Source organism: Rhineura floridana, chromosome 9 (assembly GCF_030035675.1).
Source record: "Rhineura floridana isolate rRhiFlo1 chromosome 9, rRhiFlo1.hap2, whole genome shotgun sequence".
In the NCBI taxonomy this organism is placed as follows: Eukaryota; Metazoa; Chordata; class Lepidosauria; order Squamata; family Rhineuridae; genus Rhineura; species Rhineura floridana.
In genome coordinates, this window is record NC_084488.1 from 97,547,338 (window position 1) to 97,557,722 (window position 10,385).

Below are 10,385 nucleotides of genomic sequence, written 5' to 3' on the forward strand. Positions count from 1 at the left end.
TTACAATTGGACAATCCATATCTATGATCTCATTTAGAAACTCCCTCATGAGCTCATTTTCCTGACCTTGGAGAGAGTACCTTACTTCCTTTTTCCCCCACATCCTGGTGTGACAATCCAAATGTCTGTTAAGATCCTCACTTCCAGTTTGGGTATCTAAAATAACTCTGGCCCCAAACCGCACTGAGATCATGTCTGAACAAATCCTGCACCTATATAGAATTTCCCCCTAGTCTTAGCAGCCAGTATTGATAGTTCTTTTTTTCTGTGATTACCTGATTTGATCAAGAATAGACCACTGCCCCCTCAGGTCTTAATGTCAGCTCTCAGTATTCTTTCACAGCCTGGCAAATTGGTTCATTCACTTATTCGATCAGGCAGGATGTTGATTCATCCTAACCAGAGTCAAGTCTAGTTTCACTTCCTTTTCTCTTTGCCTTACCCTTCTAGCCCAGCCAGATCAATTTGGAATTCAGCCTTCTCCCTTGCAAGCTATAAAGCTAAAGCATTTAAAGCAATCTTATAAGCAGACACATATATACCTTTGACAAAGAATACTACATACCTCCTATGAGAGCCTTAACCCCAAAATCCCTTAATTCCAAAAATTTCCAACAAAAGAGAAAGACACAGCACCGGGCATGCTCACAGACTGTATAATGATTGGCTCTGGGCGGCCATAGCCGCACCCTATCTACTGCATTAAGTTATCCTGCAGCTCTATGTAATTCAAGGGCTACTCTTGACATTATTGACAAGATGAGTGTGGGGAGGCAAATTGCCAGTTCTGAGGTACCAGACGCCCTTGTAAAATGCAAAAATATCACATGATGTGCTTATGAACTTTTTCGCTGGAAACAGGGTGGCACCCTGTGCATGGCAATGGTTTGCTGTGACTTTAGAAGTACAGATTGGCTGAATGGAAAAGACCGACAGAAACAAGTGGGAGAGTGAAGCCTCCACTCTCCATATCTTGAAATGGAAGAATGTAAACATTGCTGAGGATAGAAGGGACCCCAAAATTCTAACGGGGTGATGCCCCAGTTGCCCTAATGGACCAGTCTCCTCTGCATTCTGTTTCATTTTAACTTTATGAACAAAATTAATGTGCACAATTAAGTTTCCCTTCACATTGGTTTTCCGGTCGCACTGGAAATTCTGTTTACACTGCACTAATACTTGACTGAAGAGGAACATCTTGTCCATCGACTATCCAAAAATTCAATGCAGCAAATACATCCTTAGCAAGGGCAGGAGTGCCATTATGAATATAAACCTCTGCAAAGGTGCAACATGGGCCAAATGTCACTTTTACAGGCAGATATCTGCATACAGGATTTTCATTCTTCCGATAGCACACTTTGCTTTAGTAAGTGACACATCCCCAAAGTAATGCAAATAAGCTGTTTCAGGTAATATAGAAACCGCTTAACCCCTGCAGCTATAGCATACTGTAGCACTATATTGCAGTGTAGACTCCTGGGGTTTCTGTTCATGCTGACATAATTTGTAGCAATTAGATACTATATTCACTTTTTGCTTCAAAGATTTCTATATCATTAACTGCAAGCAAGCAATTTTCAAACACCCGGAGCCAAGCAGGGAATGCAATTACAGTAGATGCTCACCAGAGCTTTGAAGGAAAGCTACCAATAGATGCAATGATAAAAAAGCCATCCTTTGTCACGAGAAATGTTCTGTCCAAGAATCAAGGCAGAAGTAAATGACAAAGACTCAAGTATGTCAACAAGACCAAGTATAATTTGGTAGCATATCCTTGGAAATAGGCCGCATTTCATTGTTCACAAAACTTGTTTCATTAGTCATTCGGTACAAAATGGCTTTCCTCTAGACCAGGTGGAGAACCTTTGACCTCCCAGTTGTTGCTGAACTACAGTTCCTGTCATTTCTGGCCATTGGCTGTGCTTACAGGGGCTGATGAGAGTTGTGGTTCAGCAATATCTGCAGGAGCAAAGGTTCCCAATCTCTGTACCAGTTCTTTTTCTGGAAGCTTCAATTGTCAGTTAAATGGCTAAATATGAGGGGCCATCTGTCACAGGTCAGAACAGATGAATCTGTCATCTTCATTCTCTACATTTGTCATTTTCCCAGTCTTAAGTTCAGTTCTCCCCGTTTCTGCAAGTTGCGATTTTTAAAAAATCCTCATGTAAATTCATCAGCCTTTTAGTATGAATTTCTACCAATTAACACATTTTTGTCTGCTGTTTTGACTACTATACGTTTTTTTTTGCAAGCACTTGCCCCATATATAATGCATTATGTTATTTTCACTAATACACACATGCATATGCACACTTTCCCCTGGAATATACACTTTTGCTACACATTTCTTGGCTGAAAAACTGCATTGCAAATTTTGGAAAAGTGAGAATTTTGAAGGATAGCCCTATTTTGGTTTACATTTCATTTGAGAAAGTCCAAATTAGGCAAGTTTGTCTTCAAAGGTGAACTGAATCAAATTTCTCCTCCATTCCTACCCACAGGACATCTAAGCTTTGCCGTGCCCACCACAGACATGTGGCTCCTGGAAGGTGATCCATGGGAGAATGCAGCCTTGGGCTGAAAAAGTTCCCCCACCCCTCCCTTAACATTTGCATGTTTGCCCATTTGAAAACAAACCAACAATTTCAGATGAGATGAATGCATGTGGATGCATGGTTAAAGTTGCAGCACATCTTCTCTTCTGTTCTCTATTGTCTATACAAGACAAAACCTTAGATAAGGGTTTTTTTAGGCACTTCCACAAGCCTAAAGGCTAAAATGAAGAATGTGCAAAGCACTCGTCTGTTATGCCTTAGTGGCAGAGCATTAGGGAGGACTTCTCCAATAATCACCCATTGCTTAGAAGTAGCAATGTGAACTTCTGTTGCATAACGACGATACATGCATGATAATCCAGTAGCAAACCATGGAATTTGGATAGGTTATAGTCTATATACTAGTGACTGAGTTAAATAGCATACCTGGCTTAATCATTGATTTTCCTCGGATGTCAATATGCTTTAGAATTTGGTCAAGGGCAATCGGTTAATATTTGCCTGAAATCTAAAGCTTTTATCATGTTTACAGGATGACAGTGCAAAATATGTTGAGTAAACCCCCCTCAGGCTATTGTCTCCCATTCTAAAGCAAATGTCCTAGTCAGTGCTCTCTGCAGAGGCTCCAGAATGAAGGGAAGAAATATCAAGAGCCAAAAAAGTCCCTTTTCCATATGATTAAAAAAACCCAATAGAATAGGAAAACAAAACATTAAGACCTTGATCCAGGAAAACAGCTTTTGTGTGAAGAGATTCACTTCTTCACTAAGGAGCTAGATACAGATGATTTCGTGCAGATGATGCCATTTGCCTTCTATGAGGCATACAGTGCCCACCCACCCCTACCCCAGTTTACACCACACAGTGCAGACAAGGGATGCCTTTTTGTCCCTGTCAGAATGCAGAAGAGGATTTATATTCCCAACCATTATCTCAGGATGTGTCCATCTTGCTTTTCGTAACAGGGCTATAGGCTGCTCACAGGAATGAAGGATGCTGCCGTTATACCAGGTCAGACCATTGCTCTATCTAGCACATGGAAAACCACCATGGTGTCCTCCACCACAAGAAGAGCCGCCAAAATAGGAAGCAGTTTTTCAGGAATGGGGGAAATTGGCGCATTTTGGTGACTGGCTGTAGCTTCTTCTTTGCCTTCTTTTTAATACGTCCATGTGCACACATACATGCTTGAGGGGAGGGCCTGCACACTACTGCTGTCTTTCATTTTTCCTAGAAGGCAATGGCAACTTAGGTAAAAATGGTGATTGGTCTTCTGTCTTGTTGTGGAGGGCAGAATGTGTGCACATGACCTTGGGCCAGTCAGTGACTCTCAGCCTAGTCTACCTCACAGGATTGTTGTGAGGATAAAATGGAGAGTGGGGAAAACTATGTACACCACCTTGGACTCCTTGAAGGAAAAGGTGGCAAAGAAAGCCCTCACAACCCTCTGAAATCTTTCACCGATTCCCACACTCCGCCTAAAATCTGAAATGGCTTTCTGCATTTCACCCCTCCCCTGCAGAAAATAAGGTAGTCAGACAGGAAGGGCCATTCTGGCCCATGCCCATTTCCTAGACCTACCTGAAGATGCCAGGAATTGAACCTGGGACCTTTTGCATGCGTATGATGTACTACTGAGCTATGAAGGTCTTTTAAAACTTGCAGCTCTAAACACAGAACAGGTCATAGGGGCATTTCTTTCTTTTTTAAAAATTACTTTTTATCCATTTTCACATTTACAAATCAGTTAAACAGAGATAACAGAACCAAACAGAAAAACAAAAACTAAAAATATAAATAAAAGAAACATCCAGCCACGTAATGTGTACAAAAATACATATACTAAAGTGTGCATATAAATAGATATATTAGTGTAAGTAATATACAAAAATGCAAAATTGCATATAGAATATATATAGTAAAGTAGGAGATCAAATGCAAATATGTATCACTGAACACTAAAGTCAGGATCATTCAGACCATGGTATTCCCGATCTCCATGTATGGATGTGAAAGTTGGACAGTGAAAAAAGGAGATAAGAGAAAAATCAACTCCTTTGAAATGTGGTGCTGGAGGAGAGCTTTGCGGATGCCATGGACTGCAAAAAAGACAAATAATTGGGTTTTTGAACCAGAACTCTCACTGGAAGCTAAAATGATGAAACTGAGCTTATCCTACTTTGGACACATCATGAGAAGACATGATTCACTAGAAAAGACCATAATGCTGGGAAAAACAGAAGGGAGTAGAAAAAGAGGAAGGCCAAACAAGAGATGGATTGATTCCATCAAGGAAGCCACAGATCTGAACTTACAAGTTCTGAACAGGGTGGTTCATGACAGATGCTCTTGGAGGTCACTGATTCATAGGGTTGCCATAAGTCGTAATCGACTTGAAGGCACATAACAACAAAAAGTAGGAGAAATTCACACAAAAATGCTGATGAATTTTCATGAAAAAGTCTTTTTTTAAAAAAATGCAAACTGATGTGAACATGTAGAGAACTGAATTTAAAATTGGATAAATAAGAAACTGAGAGAAACTGAAAATGATGGATTTCCCTCATCCCTCCTCATGATGAAGTGCCTGTGCATGAACAGCTAGGTGCACATGTGTAGGTGCCCCTTTGAAAACATTATTGCTTAATGCATGGACATTGGGCGGGCAGAGTGGGCATGATGTGCAAGGTCAGGAGCAGGGCCAGGAAGTGTGGGCTTGTTCCACCTTCCGCACACTAGCCCTACGTATAGAAGGAATGTGGAAACAGGACTTCGGAGAGTGCTAGACTTCCTGTCACAAGAAGCATAGATAACTGTGGGAACAGTGCTTGTAGAGAGGTGGGATAGTGTGGGATTCCATCACACTTCATGTAGGCCCCAAACTATATTCCTCCTATTCAGAAGACATTAAACAATCCCATTTCAGCCCTATAAATGAGTTTTAATCACATGATAGAAGAGAGTGGGGCTGAGTGAACTACTTCTGCTCTGCCCCCACATTTTGCCATCTACATGTTGGAGGGATACCTCTTGAAGTGTGGAACCTTTTCCAGTAGCAGGCAGTGTGGTGGGGAAGAAGCCCTTATCTGCTTCCTGTCAGGTGAGTCACTGCTACTTACTGGGAGGGGTGAGGCAGTAGGGAGGGCAGCTCAGTGCAAAATCACTGGCAAGAGCACTGGATTGGCTTTACTGGTGCATTTGCGCTGCACTGACCTTGCCATTGCCTCTCCCCTCCTGGTAAGCAACGGCAACTCATCTGCTGGAAGGTCAGGTAGGCTCCTCTGCCCCACCATGTCGTCCACTACTAGCTTTTTCTATTCATGTAAATTCCTTGTACATTTTAGAACCCAGATGGTTCTAGATTGTGCAGGGACCCTACACTAGTCGGGTAGTCTCCCCACAGCAGAACTTCAGCCCCCAACGTTTGGAGGGCTGTGAGTGAAAAGCATCATGAAGGAAGAGGCCACACAGAGGATCTAAACAATAACAAGGACTTTACAATAACTAATTATATACAGAGAACAAGGCCCACAGCATGGCGCTGCTTGTAAGGCAGGCCTAGAACTGAAACTGCCACAGCCTGGGCTGACTCAGTAGTTCCTGGTATGGCAAGCCTGGAGGGCCAATACATTACACCCCTCTCCCCTAGCTCTCATAGTCCTGAAGATACTTGGGATGAGCCCTGGTGCGGGTTGATTGATGACAATTTTGCATTGACGCTGATAGTGCATCCTCTAGTTGATTGACGACAATTTTGCATTGAAGCTGATAGTGCAGCCCCTAGTTTCCCATTTGGCTCTGGTTCATGCTGGTCCACTTCAGGGTCCAGGTGCAACTGCTCTTGTCCGGCATCAGGAGCAGCCACTGGCTCATTCTCTCTTTCAGTATCCTCAGAGAGAACTGATGGAGCTGGGCTTCGTCCTCTCATCTGGTCCACATGTTGACGTAACACATGGCCGTCTGGTGTTTGAGCCCTGTAGATCAATGGGCCCATGGCTTGGGTCATAGTGGCAGGAATCCGTGTTTCACCAGCACCATAGTTCCTGACATACACAGGGTCAACTGGGGTGAACACCTGTGCCGGTTCTTGAACTGCAACAGACTCCCTTGCTCGGTTCTCGGTCAAGTCAGGATACAACCGATCAAGCAGAGTAGTTAGTTGTCTGTTCATTAATAGCTCAGCTGGGCTCCTTCCAGTTGTGGCACAAGGTGTGATGTGTTGTGTCAGGAGAAAACTTGCAAGGCATTGGTCCCAGTCACCTTCTACAATCCGTTTCAATGCATCCTTTGTTGTCCTGACCATCCTCTTGGCCTGGCCATTGGTTGCTGGATGAAAAGGGGCTGAAGTGACATGCCACTTTGGCTTGGCATACTCACTCAATATGCCCAACTTTTTGACAATACCGACACTGTGCACCTCTGAAACGGCAGGCACACCGTTTATGGGATCCACCACAGCTCTTACATTTCACTGGAGAAACTTGTCTGGATCTCGGAGGTCTTGCAGCACCTACTCTGGTTGATGAGCATTTGCACTGCAGCCTGTGGATCTCTAGAAATTGTTGACTTGAATTTTTGCCAGCTGGGTTCCTGAACAGGGTGAGTTTCTTACCAAGCGCACTTCTCGGGTGCTTGCTGCTGCTGCTTCTGTAGCCAGAGCTTCCTCTAATGCAGTCTTGAACGTGAGCTGTCCTTTTGCAAACAGACACTTTTGCAGGCCCTCATCATGCAACCCACAGACCAGGCGATCACACAGCATCTCCTTAAGGTTGAGGAAATTGCAGTGTTTCGTCATGCGTCTAAGTTCACCAACATACAGTGACACACTCTCTGTTGGGCCCTGATTTGGTTTGTAGAAATAATTACGGTGTGCTATTTCAGACAGTTTTGGAGAGAAATGTCCTTGTAAAGCTTTCAGGATATCCTCATAAGATGTATTAGCGAGTTTTGCTGGTGCTAGGAGGGCCTGAGCTAGGTCAAAGGTATCAGGCCCACAGACACTGAGTAACACAGCACACTTCTTCTCAGACTCTGTAATGCCATTTGCTGCTAAGTAAAACTCCAGCCTGGCTGAATACCTGATTAGGGGTTTGGTCCGGTCTGATCTGAAGCAACCATCCACCTTCCTTTTTCTCCCATTTCAAGCATGGCTTGGATATAGTTGCACACATCAAAAACAAAGATGTGGTTCTTATTTGTTTGGGGGACCAGTGCTTTCCAGATCAGGATCTTGGAATTCTTGAGCGGAACAGCAAAACAGATCTATGGGAGATAACTTCAGAGGAAATTATGCAGAACGAAGAACAGAAAAAAAAACTTGTTAGGGAGCCCAAAGGTGGTTTGAAAGCCTAATTGGGATTATTTTCCAAAACTTGTTTATTTGCTACATTGGAATGTTATTTTGCTTTGTCTTTTGCAGGAGTACAACTGTTAAATGAAAGCTCTACTAGAAATCTGTTGTCTGCAAGTCTTGACCAAAGCTACCCTTGTCCAAACTGGTTCTTGATAAATGTCAGACCACAGCAAATATCCGGCTCCAGGCTATCCAGGTTCTAGGATCTAGGAGAGCTGGCTGTCAGTCCACGTAGGACAGAAGTAGGGATGTATGTACAGAGGCAGTGATTTCCGTCCCATCCTGTTTGCATCACAATCAGTATTGCTTCTGTTCTGCTAAAGAAAAATGCAAATAACATAATTATTTATATAACATTTCAGGCTTAAATAAAAGATAGTGAATACTGCTTGTATTTACTTGCATGTTTTCCATTCCTAACCTCTGACAAACATGCATGATGTGTCAATTCCTGATGGTTTCCGCCAACACCCCTAGCCAGAAGCAGATCCTAAACAGCCAAGGGGCAAGTTCAAGAACATCAACAGAGGCTCAGAGGAACCAGAGGCAGCTGCAGGTAATGAAAACCAGGCAGAGGTCAAGATCTAATGCAACATAATCAGGAGGACTAGAAGCAGGTGGGTAGTTAAAACTAGGCAGGGGTCACATTCCAATGAAGCATGTGGGGGAAAGAAACAGGAGCTTCAGCAGCCAGAGGTACATTGTTTGGACAGGACCTGATCCCGGTCCTGTCGTTAACTAGAATGATGTGACTACCTTAAGCAGCAGGGGCAGCAGAGGCTGCTCACCACCATTCCTCCTGAGCGTACCAGTCATTGCCAATGTCTCATTGGCTCTGTTGAAATAAGATTCAGTGACCTGTCCAGTCAGCTTCTGTACGTGGAATGAGAGGACCACCATTTTCCCCTGAGGAAGCAAAATGCTTTGGGCTGGCCCTGGCCTAGACTGAGGAGAAGGCACCGAAATTAAGGCTTCATCTGCTTTTTTCTGTAAACTGCTTAGAGGTTTTCTACAATCAAGTGATATATAATTATTGCTAAATAAATAAAATAGGGCAGCATCCAACTAACGTGTTCCATCAGGGCAAGGACATGTGCAATGGAACTTCTCCCCTCCCCCCACACCTGCCCCTAAATCTGTTCTGGGGGGTTCCCACATGGAGAGTGAGTTAGACACCATCCAGAGGGTCTTCTGGAAGGGTCTGGCCCTTGGGAGTCAGCTTGGCAAATAGAAGCAACCCCTGGCTGGCAAAAATGGCCTTTAAGGAAAAAGCATTTGGGTGAGAGGAATAAAAATGGGAAAGTGTTTAGCTATCTCCACTCCTATTGTGTAAGGATATGACAGCACCTGATTGGGTCCCACCACATCCTCTGTAAGCATCACATGGAAAGGCCAGCTGTTTAATAATACCCCAACATTTACAGAGTGTGCTTTATTTATTTATTTAAGGGATAGATAGGAAACGCTAACTCAGATGAGGCACAATATTTGCTACAATATAAGCATACATCATCAGCAGGTTTTGATTCAGAGCTTATGTGTTTGTTCATGTGCAACCTTAATTGGTCAGCTGATAAATGAAAACCTACAGAATTCTTCAGCCACAAGGGAGGAGAGGCTTATCTCTTCACTTCCTCACCATAATTGGAGGACAGAGGAACCCTACTCCCATGCCACCCACCCCATGCACAGCTAGGAGCCTTGGGAGGTAGAAGTCCCCTTTGGAGCCCATGGGAATTTCCCCCCAAAGACTCCTATCTATGTGTGTGTATATGCCTCTTCTCCCATCACAATGGGGAAGTGAAGAAATAAACATTTCCTCATGCGCTCTCTTCACAGTAAGAGCAGACTCCTCTGTGCCTTTAATTAGTTAAGCAATAGCCAAGATGCTTTGCTACCTCCTATGTTTTAAGCATGTGCCTAGTTTGGCCCTTACTGGACCAGTAATTGCTTTTTAGGACATTTTGCTGCCTGAGGCAAACGACAACGTGGCACCTCTCCTATTCCATGTACAAAAGACTGGTAGTTCCTTACTTCAACACCCACAATAGAGCATCAGGCTAGATTAGGGAGCACAGCGTAGGCCTCATGACTCACACAGCTCTGTATGTTCTCAACACCCTCAGCATCTGCCACCTGAGGCAGCCACCGCACTTGCCTAAGGATACGGCCAGCCCCACCATTCAGCCTAGTCTACCTCCCTCACAAGGTTGTTGTGAGGATAAAATTGGAGATAGGCAATTTGCTGCATGTCTTCTTGGAGGATGGCTAAGATTAAAATATAGTAACAATACTTGTAGTTATATGGTGAATATTCCTTCTGCCAAATGCAGGGAGCTTTGTCATCTGAAAGCCTGCATCCTTCCATAGGGCAGAAATCAGATAAAAGCTTCTCTTTAAGTTTTGGTTTACTTTGTAAAGCCTTTTGAAATCTATACCTTAATAAACTATTCAAGTTTATTAGTACTCCCACA